The 22,536-nt window shown below is 40.4% G+C and overlaps 1 long non-coding RNA gene across 1 annotated transcript; it reads left to right on the top strand.

Annotated features, from left to right (window-relative positions):
• The first annotated feature begins 5,065 nt into the window (after positions 1–5,065).
• Positions 5,066–20,643, top strand: LOC133540672 (uncharacterized). Its single transcript, XR_009803691.1, has 3 exons — positions 5,066–5,245; positions 16,392–16,566; positions 19,995–20,643. It is a non-coding gene; the product is annotated as an uncharacterized LOC133540672 (long non-coding RNA).
• The last annotated feature ends 1,893 nt before the right edge of the window (positions 20,644–22,536 follow it).

The raw sequence follows: 22,536 nt of genomic DNA, 5'->3' as shown, positions 1-22,536 counted from the left end.
GTGTATATGTATGTATATACATTTGGCCTCAAGCTGCAACAAAAGATGATTAAATATTGATTTTAAGTGGCTTGACTGAATATATTTCTTATATGTTTGACTAATATTCACCAAGGCTGCATGGCGTTAATAACAAGAAAAGAAATAAAGATGCTCGCAAAGGTGATACAAGTGCCCTGCAGACTTTTAAGGGGCATGGCGCCTGAATTGAACTGTTACCATGACAGAGGGAGCCATCATCCAGGATCACACTTGGGGGACGACACGCCGAGGTGTGGGTGGAGTGATGTCACTTGACAAGGAGCGAATAGAATATCGTCTGGGCGAACAAGGCGGCTGCAGAGCAAAGGGTGACAATTAATTACACCTCCGTGCTGCTCGCATAAATGAGCACGCTCCGTGCTTGCGCCTGGTGTGACGTCACCGTGTATCTCATCAATAGTGCACTGAGATCCATTCCAGTATACCTGCTGCACACGCCATGTGCTTCCTCTGCACGCCGCACCCGTCCGGGCTGGATCATTTCTGGGTCTCCTCGGGTGGCAGTGAGGGGGCGCTCCGGAAAGCAATGGCCGAGGAGGCAGAGTCATTCCCCCGCATGCGGGATCTGCTGTGCGGCGCAGCGAGGAACCACAGGCAGGATGCTGGCAGGATGAGGGAGGAGAGGGGGGAGGGAGGGGGGGTGCGCTTGCATCCTAGTCACGTGATACGTGGGTGTGTGAGGAGGAGGAGGAGAGGCGAGACATCTTGGAAATATTTACAAACAAAGCAGACATGACTCCGAATTTATTAGGGAAAATGACATTTTATGATGGCAAGGGAAAATAGCACGTTTTCTTTATATTTCCATGGAAAAAAAAAACGTCAAAATTGTGCCCCACTTTTCGTATTTTGTCTTAATTATTGCCAGGGGCGTATGGCAGCAAATTCCGGGGCCCCATTACACTTGACTCCTAAAGGCCTACTGAAACCCACTACTACCCACCACGCAGTCTGATAGTTTATATATCAATGATGAAATATAAACATTGCAACACATGCCAATACGGCCTTTTTAGTTTACTAAAATACAATTTTAAATTTCCCGGGAGTTTCTTCTTGAAAACATTGTGTAATGATGACGTGTACGCAAAGGAAGTATGAGCGCTGCACACACACACAGCTAAAAGTCATCTGCTTTAACGGCATAATTACACAGTATTTTGGAGATCTGTGTTGCTGAATCTTTTGCAATTTGTTCAATTAATATTGGAGAAGTCACAGTAGAAAGATGGAGTTGTGAAGCTTTAGCCTTTAGCCACACAAACACATGGTGAATCCTTGTTTAAAATTCCTGGCGGTGAAACTTTCCTATGGATCAGAGCGAAGTCAAGAGAACATGGATCCAGACTACATGTCAACCAGCAGGTTTCGGTGAGAAAATTGTGGTTAAAAAGTCAGTTCTTACCGGAGAAAAGCTGAGCTTGTGCCGTCCATAGCTGCCGTCGACTCTCCTGAGACATTGCGCGTCAAGACACCCGTGGAGACACACTTCCGACTATCAGGTACTATATAACTCACTAAAACACTAGCAACACAATAGAAAGATAAGGGATTTCCCAGAATTAAACTAGTAATTGTGTTTAAAAACATCGGAATCCATCCCAATGCAATCGCGCTTTTTCTTTCTTTCTACTCTGTCGCTATCAATATCCTCAATCACTAATGATAATATAAATACATTTAATTATAGTCAAATTCATATAAGGCAACAAGAGAAGTATCCTACACTTCTCTTTTGTAAAGTAAACCTGAACAGCCGATACGGGCATCTACATCAACTATATGATTTGCCTGAGAAGCTGGACAGGACAAAAAAAAAAAAAGTAACAAAGACTTAATTTAGAGTTATTTGGACACTAGGGGAACATATAAGGGTTAGGGTTACGGATAAGCAAATACTCTGAGGTAATTGAAGGAAAACTCTTATTTAATTAATGGCTTACTGGTTGTATAATAAGGCCATGCAGAATAAGTCATTAATAAGTACTTAATAATGACCAATTAAGAGCCAATATGTTACTAAATTGCATTTTAAAAAGCAACTAATTAATGGTGAGTATGTGTTCCTCATACTAAAGTGTTACCTAATTAGTGCATGGATTAACTAGAATTTTAAAAATACTTAATCCAGCTGTATATGTAGGGCAGGCCTGGGCAATTGTTTTGACTCAAGGGCCAAATTTAGAAAAAAAAAATGTGTCTGGGGGCCGAGATATCTATTTTTTGTAACCCATCCATCCAACAATTTTCTACCGCTTATTCCCTTTTGGGGTCGCGGGGGGCGCTGGTGCCTATCTCAGCTACAATCGGGCGGAAGGCGGGGTAAACCCTGGACAAGTCGCCACCTAAAAACTTCACTATAATGTCTGATTAAATGCTAAAAACGTTATGACATATCACCTTCAATCAATCATTCAATCAATGAAGGTTTATTCATATAACCTTTAATCACATGTGTCTCAAAGGGCTGCACAAGCCACAATGACATCCTCGACTCAGATCCCACGTCAAAAAAACTCAACCCAATGGGATACTATGAGAAACCTTGGAGGGGACTGTAGATGTGGGGGACAGCTAGCACTTCATCTGTGATCCCTTAATAATCTCTCCAAGCAGGAGAGGGGGGCAGAGCAGAAATTAGACGGCAGATCAACTGGTCTAAAAAGGGGATCTATTTAAAGGCTAGCGTATAAAAATGAGTTTTAAGATGGGACTTAAACGCTTTTCTTGTAGGGCAGGCCTGGGCAATTATTTTGACTCAAGGGCCAGATTTAGAGACAAGAAAATGTGTCTTGTGGCCGGAATATCTATTTTTAGTAACATTATTACAAAACCTCACAATAGTGTCTGATTGAATGCTAAAAACGTTATGACAAATCACCTTCAATGAATGAATCAATCAATGAATCAATCAATATAGCCCTAAATCACAAGTATCTCAAAGGGCTGCACAAGCCACAACGACATCCTGGGCTCTGATCCCACGTTGGGGCAAGAAAAAACCTCAACCCAATGGGATACAATGGGAAACCTTGGAGGGGACCACCCCGCCCCCCAGGCGACTGGTGCAATGGACGTCGAGCGCTTCTAGTTAATAGTGTGAGAGTCTAGTCCATAGTGGATCTGACATAATAGTGAGAGTCCAGTCCATAGTGGGGCCGGCCGGAGATCATCTTGAGCGGAGACAGGTCAGCAGCGCAGACATCACCAACTGATATACAGATGAGTGGTCCGACTTTGAACAGCTAGTGCCTCATCTGTGGTTACCTAATAACCTCTCTACGCAGGAGAGGGGGGCAGAGCAAAAAAGAGACGGCAGATCAACTGGTTTAAAAGGGGAGTCTATTTAAAGACTGGCATATACAAATTAGTTTTAAGGTGGGACTTAAATGCTTCTTCTTGTAGGGCAGGCCTGGGCAATTAGAGAAAAAATTGCGTGTGGGGGCCGGGATATCTATTTTTCGGAACAGTAATACAAAACGTCCCAATAATGTCTGATTGAATGCTAGAAAAGTTATGACAGATCGCCTTCAATCAATCAATCAATCAATCAATCAATCAATCAATCAATCAATCAATCAACCAATCAATCAATCAATTAACCAACCAATCAATCAATCAATAAATCAATGTTTATATATCCAACCCTAAATCACAAGTGTCACCAATTGGTTGCACAAGCCCCAACGACATCCTTGGCTCAGATCCAACGTCAGGGCAAGAAAAAGTCAGCCCAACGGGATACAATGAGAAACCTTAGAGGGGACCCATCTACAAATATCACTGCACATCATAATGGCAGCAAGAGTTTTGATCTTAAAGATGTAAAAAAAATTGGGGGGGGAATTTAAATGCTTAATTTTTCAACATACTCACAGAACGTATATTTTAAATGTTGACAAAATCACCCTACAAAAAGGGATACGCTACAACACTCCTATGATATCATCTTCTCTCCATTTTGTCCGTCATCTGCCAGGTTCCGCCACCTTATTTATGTACCATGCATCCAGTAAGGCAGGGTATCTGTCGCTTCATCCTGGACAATATTCATGACAAATTTGTGCTTTGTTTTAAAAATGAAAAACATGCACCTGGGGATAGGTTGATTGGCAACACTAAATTGGCCCTAGTGTGTGAATGTGAGTGTGAATGTTGTCTGTCTATCTGTGTTGGCCCTGCGATGAGGTGGCGACTTGTCCAGGGTGTACCCTGCCTTCCGCCCGATTGTAGCTGAGATAGGCGCCAGCGCCCCCCGCGACCCCGAAAGGGAATAAGCGGTAGAAAATGGATGGATGGTTATAGAATCGCACAACATATTCGATTTGTATTCGAATCGATTTTTTCCCACACCCCATATATATATATATATATATATATATATATATATATATATATATATATATATATATATATATATATTATTTGATTTAGTTACTTTGAATTTACAACCCCCTGGCGCTGTTTTATTTTGTACTGTTTTTGTACTGTTTTGTACATTTTTTGTACTTATTTTGATTATTGTTTCTCGTCTGTTTGTTTGTAAATGTTGAAATGTATAAATAATAGTCAAAGAAAATAAATAATAAAAAAAAATCTGCCAGGTTCTGCTAGTCCGAGTGCGCGCGCGCACACACACACACACACACACACACACACGCACACACACACTCGCCCTCCCCTCACTAAACATCCATCCATCCATCCACACTCTACCGCTTATTCCCTTTGGGGCCGCGGGGGGCGCTGGTGCCCATCTCAGCTACAATCGGGCGGAAGGTGGCGTACACCCTGGACAAGTCGCCCCCTTATCGCAGGGCCAACACAGATAGACAGACAACATTCACACCAGTGTTGAACAATTAAAAAGGAGACTAAAAGTTGTCAGAAACAAAATCTAGTCATCCCTAATAACGTCATGTAAATGGGTGGGACAAGTTCATAGGCTATCCAATCACAGTTCTTGAATAGCGTACAATATGAGAGAGGGTGGGAGTTAGCGACTAATGTCGGCCAATCAGATTAGTTTCCTTGAGAGATGAGGAAGTTCAAGTTGAATGTCTGACCCGTCGCAAAAAATAAATTATAAATTGAAGATTTAACGTGTTCTACATCATATGTGAACACTTGGGACAAAGTCAATATGTCTCTTTTTTGAGGCTATATGTCGTATTATGCCATGGACCGGGACATGGACACAACTGTAAGTTAAATCTGTGTGTATTTGCTGCGTCAGGTGTTCTGTCGAGCTGTGAGCTGTTTGGTTGAAATATATAGAATACCATTATTTGCCTTAATGTGGACTTGCTTACGCTGCAAGTGACTACATACTCACTGGTCTGAGAACACAATGGAAAGAATATAATTCAAATTTCTTGTTAGTTGGTACAGTAAAACAAAACTTGAAGAAAATAAAAAAAAACACTGCTAAGTCTAGATTCTAGACTAGGATGAATTCAGGATAAAATATATCAGACAATGTGGTGTTTGTTAAATAACGATAAATGATATCAGACACGGTTATATCCAATAAATAATGATGGATAATGGATGGATTCAGGATAAATTACATCAGATACTGTGTTATTCATGAAAGAATGATACATATTGAATGAATTCCGATTAGTTATATCAGACACTGCTATATTCATTAAATAATGATGAATAATGGATGGATTCAGGATAAAGGATATCAAACACTGTTATATCCATTAATTAATGATGGATAATGGATGAATTCAGGATAAATGATATCAGACACTGGTATTCGTTAAATATTGGAGGATTTTAAGATAAATGATATCAGACAATGTGGTGTTTGTTAAATAATGGTAGATGAAGTCAGACATGGTTATATCCAATAAATAATGATGGATAATGGATGGATTCAGGATAAATTACATCAGATACTGTGTTATTCATGAAAGAGTGATACATTTTGAATGAATTCGGATTAGTTACATCAGACACTGCTATATTCTATATTGTGTTTTAGGAAAAAAGTTGTCATAAACGTGACTTAATTCATTAAACAAAAAATACAAAAGAAAACGATTGGAAAAAAAACCCTAACAAATTGAATGTAAAGTGGCCAGAATATGAATTTAAATAATCACATAATTTGTTTTTATTTACACTTAAAAAAGGATTATAAAACTGTCAAGTTTCCCTTACCTTCAAAGTGTAAAGTACAGATTAACTGAGTCATAATAATACATCAGGATTATATTATTATTAGTTCGTCTCCTGGGAGTCAAGTCTCTCCCTGTCTTTAAAAACTGTAGTAACGTGTCTGTTTCTAACTTTAATCGAGGGTCCTTGAATGCACCAAAGTTACGCGCAATGAGATGCAAAAGTGAAAATTGTACACAAGTTTCTCCAATACTGCCATAAATGGATTTTTTTTTTACCTTTCTTCTATCAGCTCATTCTTGTTCTAACATGTGTGCTGTGTGCGAGTATTTCAAGGTGAGCTTTGATGACGTTATGACGTCTGTGTGGAAACAGGTGTTTGATGTTGGGTTTACTGCTCCTGATCCATTTCGTATTTTTATAGTGGGTGCATGTCTTCTGAGACATTCTTAATTTGATTCAAGCAAACTTCATTGAACTTTCCCGATTATTTTAGGTTTATTTTAACATACATGACATATTTGTTCTTTAAACTTACATATTTATATGACAAAAACAATCTTCCAACAGTGCTTGTGGCTTTGGTATCATCGTACTGAAGTGCCTAAACTTGCTCCCTTAGAGCCAGAAAAAGTTGCCAGTGTTGATAAAGAAGGTGAGAAACACTTTAAATATTTCAGATAGAAGTCATACCAAAGTACAAAGACGCCTGCATGCCTCCCACTTCCTGTCCACGTGTAACCTTCTCCACCAATTAGACTCTTCAATGAGAGATAATCAATAACTGATCATTCATAAATTACATTCAACATTTATATGTATTTCACAGTATTTTCTGCATGTCAAACTACAATTATTCTCCATAAATCGTGTTATTTGTAGGGCTGTCAAAAATGGCGAGTTAACTCATGTGATTAATCACAAAAAATGATCTCATTAATCAAGTGTGAATACAAATTAAATCACCCAATTTATTTTGAGTACTCATGCTCTTTTATTTTAACTGCAGGTTAACGGAGGTTAACCTGCAAGGTTGTGAGGCGGTCATGAATCAGGTCATTGCAAAGATGAGTGAGGCGACTGTGACAGGTGTGTTTCACTTCAAAATAAAACCAGACAGGACTTTGGATAAAACGTTTTGAGCAAATAAATGAAGTGCAGTCAAATAAAATATTTTTTGAAAAAATCCTGTATGACATTCTGACAATAAAATTGGCCTTTAGACAAGTTAATTCTAATTAGGGATGTCCAATATCGGACTGCCAATACTATCGGATGATAAATGCTTTAAAATGTAGCATTGGAAATTATCGGTATCGGTTTCCAAAATTTAAATTTATGACTTTTGAAAACGTCGCTGTACGGAGTGGTACACGGACGTAGGGAAGAGTACAGAGCGCCAATAAACTTTAAAGGCTCTGCCTTTGCTTTCCAGCCCAATCACATAATATATGCGGCTTTTCACGCACACACAAAAGTGAATGCAAATCATACTAGGTCAACAGCCATACAGGTCACACTGAGGGTGGCCGTATAAACAACTTTAACACTGTTACAAATATACGCCACACTGTGAACCCACACTAAACAAGAATGACAAACCCATTTCGGGAGAAAATCCGCACCGTAACACAACATAAACACAACAGAACAAATACCCAGAACCCCTTGCAGCACCAACTCTACCAGGATACTACAATATACACCTCAGCTACCACCAAACCCCGCCCACCTCAAACCCCACCACCTCAAGGCCCCTCTCCCAACCCCAATCTCCCGAATTCTGAGGTTTCAAGGTTGGCAAGTATGCCGTATAAACAACTTTAATGCTGTTACAAATATGCGCCACACTGTGAACCCACACCATACAAGAATGACAAACACATTTCGGGAGAACATCCGCACCGTAACGCAAATTCCAAACTGCTGTTTTGAGGCATGTTGAAAAAAATAACCCACTTTGTGACTTCTATAATCAATATTGCAGTGTCATGTTGGCATTTTTTTTCCATAACTGGAGTTGATTTAATTTGGAAAACCGTGTTACATTGTTTAATGCATCCAGCGGGGCATCACAACAAAATTAGGCATAATAATGTGTTAATTCCACGAATGTATATATCGGTATCAGTTGATATCCGAATCGGTAATTAAGAGTTGGACAATATCGGATATCGGCAAAAAAGCCATTATCGGACATCTCTAATTCTAATGTATATTATTCATGATTAATCCAAATTCAAAAGTGTGATTAAACAGATTAAAATGTAATCATTTAATTTTTGTTCATATTATTGGGTGTCTACAATAAATTAATTAGGTTAGTTGTATTTCTTATGTGGAAAAAATGCTTGGGTTTTTGTCTGTCCTTTTCAAGACTTTTAACAGTAAGTTATAAAAATCCAACTGAATACATTCTTCCTCTTACTGCGGCACAAGTTGTCTCCAAAACCAAACTCCCTTTGTCGTTCTTAACCTTTCTAGAACCCCTTTGAAGATGTGGTGCATGGGCAAAGCCAAACAATACCATTGGAAATGGGTCCACTAATACTCTGAGTTATCTGCAATACCAGAAAATATACAGCAAATGGTATTTTCCTGTCTATGATATGGAGCCATTGGGGGTCAGTGAACCCTGCTTTAAACTTTTTAAACATCTCCTACCATGTCTTTCTTTTCATCATTTCCTTCTTCCTTTCACTTCCCCTCTTTTCTGTCTCTTCACGCCTACCCTCCCTTCCCCGACAACACACCACCCCTCCTTCGATCTCCTTCCTGCTCTGCTGGAGCTCAAATCACAACTTCGGTCCCTGGCAGATGGAGGATAGGAGAGAGAAGCTCTTAACTAGCTAGCCTGAGCCTCTGGTCTCTGCACACCAACTGCTGCCTGCACTCCCCGCACACCCCCCCTCGCTGCACCCAGAACAGCTCCGACAGCCCACCGCCACCTCCGCACACTCCCTGCACGTCCTCTGGGGGATAGAGTATCCTCCGGGGGGGGGGCTGGTGCACGTATTAGTCCATATCTGGCCACACTAAAAAGGGACATGGTAACATGATAGATGGATGTTCTTTATTGCAAAATAACAAAGCCTTTCCTTCTGCTTTAAGCAAGAAAGACCATAACCCTTTTGCAGGGAACAAAGTGCCAACATAGTGTAGTACAGTGGTACAGTGGTACATTTGTGTTTTAAAGGGGAACATTATCACCAGACCTATGTAAGCGTCAATATATACCTTGATGTTGCAGAAAAAAGACCATATATATTTTTTACCGATTTTGGGTGAATTTTGGCGAATTAAACGCCTTTCTATTATTCGCACTCGGAACGATTTGTGACATCACCTAGGTAGTCAATCTGCCATTTTCTCAAACACATTACAAACACCAAGTCAAATCAGATCTGTTATTTTCCGTTTTTTCGACTGTTTTCCGTACCTTGGAGACATCATGCCTCGTCGGTGTGTTGTCGGAGGGTGTAACAACACGATCAGGGACGGATTCAAGATGTCTTACGTAGAGTGTGCATCGATTAGCACGGCATGCTAATCGATGCTAACATGACATTTAGGCCAGGTGTATGTACATTTGTAGCTATATTTGCATCCAGCCTTTCCCTTCACCCACATTTAATGCCAAACAAACACTTACCAATCGACGGATTTAAGTTGCTCCAGTGTCACAAGATGCGAAAGTCCCGATCGTTTGGTCTGCATATTTTACCGCCGATGCTAAGGCAGACATGGCACAGAGATGTATGGATATCCTGCAGATGCATTTCCAACGATAAAGTCAACAAAATCACAAAGGTGAGTTTTGTTGATGTTATTGACTTATGTGCTAGTCAGACATATTTGGTCGCGGCATGACTGGCAGCTAATCGATGCTAAGATGCTATTTAGGCTAGCTGTATGTACATTTGTAGCTATATTTGCATCCAGCGTGTCCCTCCACCCACATTTAATGCCAAACAAACACTTACCAATCGACAGATTTAAGTTGCTCCTGCACATTTTACCGGCAATGCTAAGGCAGACATGGCACAGAGATGTATGGATATCCTGCGACACTTAATCGTTGGTTAGAAGGCGATCACCAAATAGCGTCAATAGTTATTCGCTCAATAGCTTCAGTTTCTTCTTCAATTTTGTTTTCGCTATCTGCCTCCATACTCCAACCATCCGTTTCAATACATGCGTAATCTGTTGAATCGCTTAAACCGCTGAAATCCGATTCTGAATCCGAGGTAATGTCGCTATATCTTGCTGTGCTATCCGCCATGTTTGTTTGTAATGGCAGCACTGGATGACGTCACAGGAAAATGGACGGTGGCTTCACAGATAGCGAAAATCAGGCACTTTAAAGCCTTTTGTCTGGATATTCCATGATGGGTAAAATACATAAAAAAACTTCGAAAAATAAAATAAGCCACTGGGAACTGATTTGTATTGGTTTTGAACCCTTCTGAAATTGTGATAATGTTCCCCTTTAATCATGTCTGTATGATTACATTTTCATGTAACAGGGATATACATAAAAAAAAATAGGGATCACAATTCCAGAAAGCTAAGGAGCAGGGGCCGTACTTCTCCCTTCACTATTAGTCTTAATTTGTATATTCCTGAGAACCAGTGTGCTCGATCTATTCATTAGATTTTGGTTTATTTATTTTGTCAGAGTTTTAAGAGCCCCTTGCTGTTTTTTAGGACGTTCTGCAAAAAAGCTTGTTAAGGATCATCTCTATAACCAGCAATGTCAAACTCATGTTAACTCAGGGGCCACATTGAGGTATATCTATTCCCAAGTGGGCCCGACTAGTAAAATCATGGCATGATAACTTTAAAAAAAAGACAACAACAGGTTTTAACTTTGTTTAAAAATAAACCAAGGGCATTCTGAAAATATAAAAATCATGTTTTTTGTTTTTTTTAACAGTTACATATTGTGGTTAATACTATTCAACCTTCCTTTTCTGAATAAATGATGTAATGTTTATCAGTCAAATAGACAGAATTGAGTCTCCCATTGGTGTTGTTTTTTAATCTTTTAGAAGAGGAAATGAATAATAATATCATTATCAAATTACAGGATGTTGTCAATGTAATTTACTCAGTATCCTCAACTGATGTACTAACATCATGTGATTTATTCTGTATGTGTCATCAATTACAACAAAATTTGTGCATTTGGACTTATTAATCACACACGAAGTTAGAATGGGATACATATTATTTCAGCATATCTGTAGTTTTTACACCAAAATGCGTCCGTTTTCCCTTTTCTGTCTGTGTCTGAAAGTACTCAGTGATTGTGTTCCACCGAACATGCTTGTCTGCTTGTAAACCAGCAATATCACGACGTGACTTAAACGCGGGTGCGGGTGGGTGTGGGTGGGGGGGTGTATGGGTGGGGCGTGTAGGGACCGGTACATTTCAGAGACGGTATCATACTGAAATGGATTCATTAGTATCGCGGTACTATACTAATACCGGTATATTGTACAACCCTACCCCTGTCCGACAGAACTTTTTTAAGTATCAGCTGCAAAAATGTGAGTCTTTCATTCTTTTTTTGAACTGAACTCCCAGGCCACCAGTTAAACAACCCAAATGATAAACAAGCGTGGACCTAAAATGGAACCTTGAGGAACACCACTAGTATATCTAAAGGAGTTGAACAAATGACTACTGACTGCACTTGAAGTAAACAAGCGACAGCAACAACTTAGTTTCATATTAAAAAAATATACTTCTACAAGGACTTAAATGGGTGCCTTGAGGGGCACCTCAGTTATGTAAAACACACGTTTTGACCCCAGTGTTCAATGTTTGCTTGCAAGGTTTAAATGTCAATGCAATAATCTGCCAATGTGTTTACATTGGTCCAAGTCCGACTGCACAACAGTACCACACTAGTGTTTTTAGGAATTTGCGACTTGTCCAGGGCGTACCCTGCCTTTCCTTTGAGTGCAGCTGGGATAGGCTCCAGCCCCCCGCATTCTCCGAGAGGGACAAGTGGTAAAAAATGGGTGGATGGATGGATGGATGCTGCAAATATGGCTGTCTTCCAAGTTTTGAACTGAACTCGGGGGATTCCATAGGGTCGGTTTTGGCCCCCAGTCCACCAGTTGAATAGCCCTGTCGTAAACCAGTCTCGGTCAGGGATATGCAACTGGCGGCCCAAAGGCCAGGTTGGTTGGCGAGTTCACTTCAGAAAACGTGGAAGAGTCTTCAGCAGATTTTAAAAAACACTAGAGTGCTGTCATTTTGGTCGTTCATCCTAAAAAAAACAGCAGAGAGCTCCTGTTATTATGGAGCTATTTTTTTCATAATTTAATAACACTGACTAAATAAATAGATAAACGTCAAGAGGATGCTGGTTCTCAGAAATATTCTAAATAAATACAAAAATCGTGGAGGGGGAAGTATGGCCCCCAAAACAATTCAATCACTTTATCAACCAACCAATCAATCAATCAATCAATCAATCAATCAATCAATCAATCAATGTCACAAGTGTCTCAAAGGGCTGCACAAGCCACAACGACATCCTCGGTTCAAAGCCCACAGAAGGGCAAGGAAAAATTCACAACCCAGTGGGACGTCAATGTGAATGACTATGAGAAACCTTGGAGAGGACCGCAGAGACCGGGGAGACCGGATGCAATGGATGTCAAGTGGGTCTAACATAATATTGTGAAAGTCCCGTCCATAGTGGATCTAACATAATAGTGAGAGTCCAGTCCATGGTGGGGCCAGCAGGAGACCATCCCGAGCGGAGACAGGTCAGCAGCACAGAGATGTCCCCAACCGATACACAGGCGAGCGGTCCACCCCCGGGTCACGACTCTGGACAGCCAGCACTTCATCCATGGCCACCGGACCTGTTTGCCCCCCCCCCCCCCCCCCCCCCCTCCACAAAGGATAGGGGGGCAGAGGAGAAAAGAAAAGAAACGGCAGATCAACTGGTCTCAAGAGGGGGTCTATTTTAAGGCTAGAGTATACAAATGAGTTTTAAGATGGGACTTAAATGCTTTAAAACAATTGAGTTTAGTCTCGTTGTTGAACAGGCAAACATTGTGTACACAAACTAGTCCATCTTTCATGTATCATTCCGCGTATTCCAGTGCCCAAACAAAGAATCACACGCTAAATCATAAAATTATACACATTTTTTTAATTGAGTTTAACTGTAAAAAAACACAAAATAAACACACCAATGGGGCATAAAGCTGTTAAGGCTGGGCGTCCAGGTGCCGAGACAGAGGTGACATTATTGAACAAGTGTCTGTAATCATGCTCAGGATCCATGCACAAAAGTACAACAATAAAGACCAAGAGACAAGTAAAAGGTGACAGGAATAACATTGGAACATACCTACTTACTGTTTACACTCAGAGTGGTAAAGTGATGAAGATGACAGGCCCTTCTGATACTGACAATATAAGTACTCATTTAGTAGAACCTAAATATGATGTTTACTGGTAAAATTCCCACCAAAAATAGACACAGTAGCAGTTTTTCCTCCAGAAAATGTGTTAGTTAAGGTGATGTCTCTCCGGCGGACGGACTGGGAAAGGGGGTGGCTGGGTGTAAGGATCGGTGAAACTCGACCTGTCGCCATCACGTCTCCACCTCGTCGCTAACACCACATAGCCTGGGGGGCAATGGACTACAGACTGTGGTGAAGTAGGCCGGCTTCGTCGCGTGAAGAAGCCTAAAATATTTGGTTGTGTTTTCCACTCCATTTACTGAATGGTGATATACAATATGTTTCTCGATATTTTTTCAATTAAGTAAAAACAAAACAATCCTAGTCACCTGAGATACTAAGTATGTCATTACCATGCCACATGCTGACATATGTTCAATTCATTATGCTTAATTTATTACAGAATTTGGGAAGCCTGTAGTTGATTTGTATTAAGTTAATGTTATATTTTTATCAACATGTGATAGCAGGGACCCTGCCATTCAAAACTACATTACCAATTATTAATGTAACTATAGCTGAAAAAATAGTAAAATAGCAATAGGAGAGACTATTCATCCCTGAACACCATGGGGTTCATGTAGGCTTTATGATGCAGTTACATTATTATATCAAGTAACAGAGACAGCTTCAAGAAACTTTTCATTTAACATAATGTCGTTTTTTGCTGTTTCAACACAGCTCAATCAACACAAAAAAAGGTAAAGTGAATAACAGACAGACATAGCTTTGCTGTCCGTAACACACACACACACACACACACACACACACACACACACACACGCACACACACACACACACACCGCAAAATGAGCTAAAGTTACGCTAAAAGCTAATTAGCCTTCACCTCAAGGACTGCGAGCGGGCTGAGCTGTCGTTTATGTTTCTAGAACGTCAACGGGCTCATAGTAATGTTACTAGTAACAGACTGGGAGGTGTTTATTATAATTTGGGGAGAGTCCGCTGCCTGATGATTACCTGCTAAAGCCCTATCTGCTCCTTAAGACACTGGAGCACTGACTCCATGCGCTCTGAATACGCACTGCTGATTGGCTGTTACCGCTCTGCGTGTAACCAATCAGACGGTTCTGTGGGTGGACAATGTTGGGTGCTGCAGAGAGTACTAACAGAGACAGAGACAGTACGAAGCGGAGCAGCTTGTTAAGAATTTAGACCTGCAGTCATGATTAAAGACTTGTTTTATAATGAGTTTCAGCACATTTTTGAAATCTCACTTTTTTCTGCAAAATGTGGGAGGGTCTGCATCAGCCTACTGACGTCACCTGCAGAAGACTGGAGCAAATTCCTTATTGCGTGCATAATTGGAAGGAATGATCAAATATGTCTTCCAGATGCATTGTCGCAGGTCATAGCTTTACAAAAAGATAAGGGAACAGTCTGCATTCATTTCCAAATCATGGGAATATGAGAAAAGTATGGAATTCTCCAGTCAAATTGCTAAGTGCAAGGATCATTTGAATTTTTGGGACTGCATACAAGAAGGATTTTGATTAGTTTGTATGATTTTTTTTTTTTTAAAAGACTCAAGCCAAATATGATCCCCAAAATCAGGAGCACCCTCGAGGCGAGAGAGATTGAAAACGGTTAAAGAAGTGCAGGCCTGTGCTCAAAAACAAGACAAAAAGTAGGTAAGCCACTAATAATCTCGTTCGCGTCCTCTTCTACTGATGTTTTCCTCAAGAGGCTTGAATAAATAATAAAAAAACACAAGGAAACACAGGCTATAAGGTGTCCACAGAAGACCATATCATACCAAATGGTGATTATTATTTTTTTTTTTTAGCACATAGTATCCAACCATCCATCCAATTTTCTACAGCTTTTCCCTTTTGGGGTCGCTGGAGCCTATCTCAGCTGCATTTGGGCAGAAAGCGGGGTACACCCTGGACAAGTCGCCACCTAATCGCAGAGCACATAATGCAATTAAGTGATCACAAAAAAAGTTGTATATGCCGTCATCCATACTGTCTATGCAGGGAAATGGACTCTAGTTCTGTAGATGACGCCTGACCAAGAGGGGGTGCATATCCAGTCTGGCGACGAAAAGGGGGCGTTCCAAGTACGGTTAGTTATCTACCAATTATACTCAAAAACGAATTGTTTATTGGAACTGACTTTCGTGACGGCAGCACGGTGGGACAGGGGTTAGTGCCGTTGCTTCACAATAAGAAGGTCTTCGGTTCGATCGAGTTTGCCAGTTCTCCCCGTGACTACGTGGGTTCCCTCTGGGTACTCCGGCTTCCTCCCACCTCCAAAGACATGCACCTGAGAATAGGCTGGTGGGGAACACTAAACTGATCCTATCTGTGTTGGCGACTTGTCCAGGGTGTACGCCGCCTTCCGCCCGAATGCAGCTGGGATAGGATCCAGTCACCAGACCCCGAGGGGGACAAACGGTAGAAAACACATTGATGGACTTTCATGTCCAAAAAATACATAATGAGAAGTTGTTAGCGAAGTTGCGCTGTGGTTCTTTTAACAAGCCTCATTATTAGTGAATACAAATTGCTGCACACAGCAACCATCTCAGACAGAAGTAAAGGGAAAGTATTCAACGCAAAACAAGAAACAGATGCAACAAAAGAAGAGCACAAAACAGAAACTAATGGAAAATGACACAAAATGGTTGTCATTTTATATCGTGTTTTTTCTACCTTCAGGGTACTCAAAGTGCTTTGACACTTTTATGTTATTCCCCTTTAGATGACAAAGCATCAGGAGCAACAAACCAGGGGTTCAGGATCAGGCCAAGCAAACCCTGACATGCAAGGCATGACAAGAAAGTTGCAAACACGATTGAATTCCTCAAGAAAGAAGTTGTCGCAAAGAACAAAGGTGGCGCCCGAATAGCTCATCGCCAAAGAGTCTTCAGTAAAAGGTAAAAGTGATCATTCATCCATTTAATTTGTCATTTATATGTATTTCACCTCGTTTGATGCATGTAAAACTTATTATTGTAATCAAAATGTGGATTTTTATTTTAAAATTTTTTGGGGGTATTTGGAACGGATTCATTTAATATGCATTATTCATGGAGAAAATACAGGTGCTGGTCATATTATTAGAATATCATGAAAAAGTTGATTTATTTCATTAATTTAATTTAGAAAGTCAAACTTGTAGAATGTATACATTCATTCCAAACAGACTGATTAATTTCAAGTGTTTTTTGCCAAAAAGGAGATGATTATAGCTGACAACCAATGAAAACCCTAAATTCAACATCTCAGAAAATTAGAATACGGTGAAAAGGTCAGATATTGAAGACACCTGGTGCCACACTCTAATTAGCTAACTAACTCAAAACACCTGGAAAAGCCTTTAAATGGTCTCTCGTTTTGATTCTGTATGACACACAATCATGGGGAAGACTGCTGACTTGACAACTGTCCAAAAGATGACCATTGATACTTTAAAGGAGGGCAAGACACAAAAGGTCATTGCCAAAGAGGTTGGATGTTCCCAGAGCTCTGTGTCCAAGCACATTAATAGAGAGGCTAAGGGAAGGCAAAGATGTGGTAGAAAAAAGTGTGAAAGCAAGAGGGATAACCGCGCCCTGGAGAGGATTGTCAAACAAAACCGATTCATAAATGTGGGGGAGATCCACAAAGAGTGGACTGCAGCTGGAGTCAGTGCTTCAAGAACCACCCCGCACCGACGTATGCAAGATATGGGCTTCAGCTGTCGCATTCCTTGTGTAAAGCCACTCTTGAATAAGAGACAACGTCAAAAGCGTCTCGCCTGGGCTCAAGACAAAAAGGACTTGACTGCTGCTAAGTGGTCCAAAGTTATGTTTTCAGATGAAAGTTAATTTTGTATCCCCTTTGGAAATCAAGGTCCCAGAGTCTGGAGGAAGACAGGAGAGGCACAGAATCCACGCTGCCTGAAGTCCAGTGTCAAATTTCCACAATCGGTAATGGTCTGGGGTGCCATGTCATCTGCTGGTGTTGGTCCACTGTGGTCTAGGGTCAATGCAGCAGTCTACCAGGAAGTTTTAGAACACTTTATGCTGCCTGCCGCGGAGCAATTCTATGGAGGTGAAGATTTTATTTTCCAACATGACTTGGCACCTGCACACAGTGCCAAATCTACCAGTACCTGGTTTAAGGACCATGGTATCCCTGTTCTTGATTGGCCTGCAAACTCACCTGACCTTAACCCCATAGAAAACCTATGGGGTATTGTGAAGCGGAAGATGCGAGATGCCAGACCCAACAATGCTGAAGAGCTAAAGGCCACTATTAAAGCAACCTGGGCTCTCATAACACCTGAGGAGTGCAACAGACTGGCGGACTCCATGCCACGCCGTATTGCTGCAGCAATTCAGGCAAAAGGAGCTGCAACTAAGTATTGATTGCCGTACATGCTGAAACTTTCCATGTTCATACTTTTCAGTTGGCCCAAATTTCAAAAAAATATTTTTTGGTACTAGTCGTAACTAATATTCTAATTTTCTGAGATACTGAATTTGGGATTTTCAGTAATTGTCAGTACTAATCATCAAAATTTAAAGAAATAAACATTTCAAATATATCACTATGTGTGTAATGAATTGATATAATATGTAAGTTTCACGTTCTGAATATAATTACTGAAATAAATCAACACTTTCATGATATTCTAATAATATGAACAGTACCTGTATATATTTTGTTGTTAGACCTTTTGCAATGGATTACGAATAACCGCCATGAATTGTCACCCACAAGTATAGATTGCTCAGGCTATGATGCCCAATATTGATTCCTTGTTGAATCCCAACATTTTATGTAGTTGTTCTTATGACAAAAAAAAACATGTGACTCGTATGTGTGTCTAATATAAACAGAGTGTGTCCCTGAACTGATGCGCACCAAACGGGGCGGTATAGCTCGGTTGGTAGAGTGGCCGTGCCAGCAACTTGCGGGTTGCAGGTTCGATTCCCGCTTCCGCCATCCTAGTCACTGCCGTTGTGTCCTTGGGCAAGACACTTTACCCACCTGCTCCCAGTGCCACCCACACTGCTTTAAATGTAACTTAGATATTGGGTTTCACTATGTAAAGCGCTTTGAGTCACTAGAGAAAAGCGCTATATAAAATATAATTCACTTCACATATAATTCACATGACGACACACGTGGAGCCCTATGTTTATGGAAATAAACATGGCCCCGATTTGGGTTAATGTCATAATGGGCACATTTAGGGAAATTTCAAGAAGTTTGTGCTACTGGAGTCAACAATTATTATTTCCAGTAAGAGATGAAGGAAGAATTTTAGCCATGGTAGTTTTGTGGGGCTGCCGGGGACTTGTTGTGATGTCTGTACCGAGGAGCTTGGGGGCGAGAAGGCAGATCTGTGGTAGACTGATCAGTTCCTCGAGGATTTCACAGGCTTTTTTTTGTGATTGTTGCAGCGTAAAATTCATGGCAGCTTTTTTTTTTTTTTACAAAGTTGTGGAAAAAGATACAATGTTTTGAGGCTTACTGTTGCATTTGGAACGCATTTTGATGTGCGAAGGTGTCACCCCAAGATGCTACAGGATCAGGACAAAGCAGGATAGCAGGTAGGAGCTTGTTTAATATACAAAAGGTAAAATAACACTGGTACAAAAGGAAAAGAAACGGCGGGCCAACGCACAGGAAGCTAATACTACACTTAGCATCCAGTCCATAGAGTCCAAGAGGCGCGTGCCGAATGCATGGAAGCTAAGACAGAACTTAGCAAGTAGTCAAAAAGTTCAAAAATAATGTGCCGAACGCACGGAAACTAAGACGGAACTTAGCACAGAGTGAAAAAAACAAACGTGACTGTTGCATGGAGCAAACAAACCATCCAGGACGAACACAAGTAGCAGGCAGGTTTAAATACTCAAACAATAATCATAAACAGGTGTGTGTCAGAAAGCCAGTGCAGGTGGAACAAATGAGGTAACCATGGAGATAAGAAGAAACAGGAAGTGCTCAAACTAAGGGATCGCAAGAGTCCAAAAATAAGTCCACAAAAGGACTCAAGAACAAAAACTAGGTAAGATCCGGGAAGCGGATCGCGACACTTACATCTCAATGGCATTGAATCAACTTGTGATTTCATGAACGGGATATCCCGGTTTGATGTGTTCTTTGTAAACTTAATCTTAAAAAAAAAGCACATGATTGCAACAACAACAAAAATGAATTGCTGTTGTACTTGTTTTACACCACAGACTTAAAAGGAGACACTACATGGCAGTAAAAGCACATACTCAGAGCTCATTGACAAATGAATGTACCGTTTGAATCCATCCATCCATCCATCCATCCATTGTCTACCGTTTATTCCCTTCAGGGCCACGGGGGGCGCTGGAGCCTATCTCAGCTACAATCGGGCGGAAGGCGTGGTACACCCTGGACAAGTCGCCACTTCATCGCAGGGCCAACACAGATAGACAACATTCACACACTCGGGCAAATTTAGTGTTGCCAATCAACCTATCCCCAGGTGCATGTCTTTGGAAGTAAACCTGCTAAGCACCTATGTCAGTGTCAACACGACGAGTTGAGTTCATACCAAAATGGATAAATGGATGATACAGCAGAGGATTGGGAGAATGTCATGTGGTCTGATGAAACCAAAATAGAACTTTCTGGTATAAACTCAACTCGTCGTGTTTGGAGGAAGAAGAATACTGAGTTGCATCCCAAGAACACCATACCTACTGTGAAGCATGGGGGTGGAAACATCATGATTTGGGGCTGTTTTTCTGCTAAGGGGACAGGAAGATTGATCCGTGTTAAGGAAAGAATGAATGGGGCCATGTATCGTGAGATTTTGAGCCAAAACCTCCTTCCATCAGTGAGAGCTTTGAATGGTTGACCAAATACTTATTTTCCACCATAATTTACAAATAAATTCTTTAAAATTCCTACAATGTGAATTCCTGGATTTTTTTTCACATTCTGTCTCTCACAGTTGAAGTGTACCTATGATGAAAATTACAGACCTCTGTCATCATTTTAAGTGGGAGAACTTGCACAATCGGTGGCTGACTAAATACTTTTTTGCCCCACTGTATATACACCCTGCCTTCCGCCCGAATGTAGCTGAGATAGGCGCCAGCGCCCCCCGCGACCCCGAAAGGGAATAAGCGGTAGAAATGGATGGATGGATGTATATAATAATAGTCTCCTTTTCAGGTGGCGTGCCTTAAAGGCAGTGCCTTTAAGGCACACCACCAATATTGTTGTTCATGGGTGGAATGTACAAGGTTAAAAAAATATATATATTGTATTAGTTTTAAATCTGAAACTTTTTAAAATGCCCCACGAATACTTAAGTACCAAATGTTTGGACACCCCTGGACTGTAAGGACTGTGATCTGCTGAGGAAACAAACAGGAAACTTTCTCCAACCCTTGGTTTTCTGCATCGGGGTCACCCTCAGTAGGTGTCGACCCGACAACCTCTTGGTCCCCCCGAGTCCTTGCAGACAGAGCTGCTGTCTGCCCATGTGTGATGCATGGCCGAAATAAACCTGCCAAAACGGTGCCACATTTAGATGCCAGTGACCGCCCCGGACTCTATCCTTTTATCAGGGCTCATCTGGCGGCCACGGCTTAGCCTGGCATGAGACCATGCACCAGTTGCAGTCCAGGGGTTGAAAGTGCCCCTCCGTGCTATTTGCAGCCATGTCTGTCCGAAGGAATCTGGCACCCTGACTGTCACGCAGCGGCCGTGCGTGTGTTTTTATCACTAATTCTACCACAGGGATGGGTTTGTCCATATGACCACTGCCCTGAGGCCAGCTGACATTTTCTGTGCAGAAAGACCAGACGTTGATCTAAAGCAGGGGTCACCAACCTTTTTGAAACCAAGAGCTACTTCTTGGGTACTGATTAATGCGAAGGGCTACCAGTTTGATACACACTTAAATAAATTGCCAGAAATAGCAAATTTGCTCAATTTACCTTTAATAAATAAATCTATATATATAAAAAAATGGATACTTCTGTCTGTCATTCCGTCGTACATTTTTTTTCCTTTTACGGAACGTTTTTTGTAGAGAATAAATGATGAAAAAAACACTTAATTGAACAGTTTAAAAGAGGAGAAAACACGGAAAAAAAAGATAATTAAATTTTGAAATTCAAAATTCAACCGTAAAAAATAAAGAGAAAAACTAGCTAATTCGAATATTTTTGAAAAAAATAAAAGAATTTATCGAACATCATTAGTAATTTTTCCTGATTAAGATTAATTTTAGAATTTTGATCACATGTTTTAAATATATAACAAATTGGACCAAGCTATATTTCTAACAAGGACAAATCATTATTTCTTCTAGACTTTCCAGAACAAAAATTTTAAAAGAAATTCAAAAGACTTTAAAATAAGATTTAAATTTGATTCTACAGATTTTCCAGATTTGCCAGAATAATTTTTGGGAATTTTAATCATAATAAATTTGAAGAAGCTAAAATGAAGAATTAAATTAAAATGAACTTATTATTGTTTACAATTAAAAAAAAAAACGAACATTGATTTAAATTGTCAGGAAAAAAGAGGAAGGAATTTAAAAGGTAAAAAGGTATATGTGTTTGAAAATCCTAAAATCATTTTTAAAGTTGTATTTTTCTCTAAAATTGTCTTTCTGAAAATTATAAGAAGCAAAGTAAAAAAATAAATGCATTTATTTAAACAAGTGAAGACCAAGTCTTTAAAATATTTACTTGGATTTTCATATTCTATTTGAGTTTTGTCTCTCGTAGAATTAAAAATGTCGAGCAAAGCGAGACAAGCTTGCTAGTAAATAAATACAATTTAAAAAATAGAGGCAGCTCACTGGTAAGTGCTGCTATTTGAGCTATTTTTAGAACAGCCCAGCGGGCTAC

This window comes from Nerophis ophidion, linkage group LG22 (genome assembly GCF_033978795.1).
Source record: "Nerophis ophidion isolate RoL-2023_Sa linkage group LG22, RoL_Noph_v1.0, whole genome shotgun sequence".
Taxonomy (NCBI): domain Eukaryota; kingdom Metazoa; phylum Chordata; class Actinopteri; order Syngnathiformes; family Syngnathidae; genus Nerophis; species Nerophis ophidion.
This window is presented reverse-complemented; position numbering and strand designations above follow the sequence as displayed.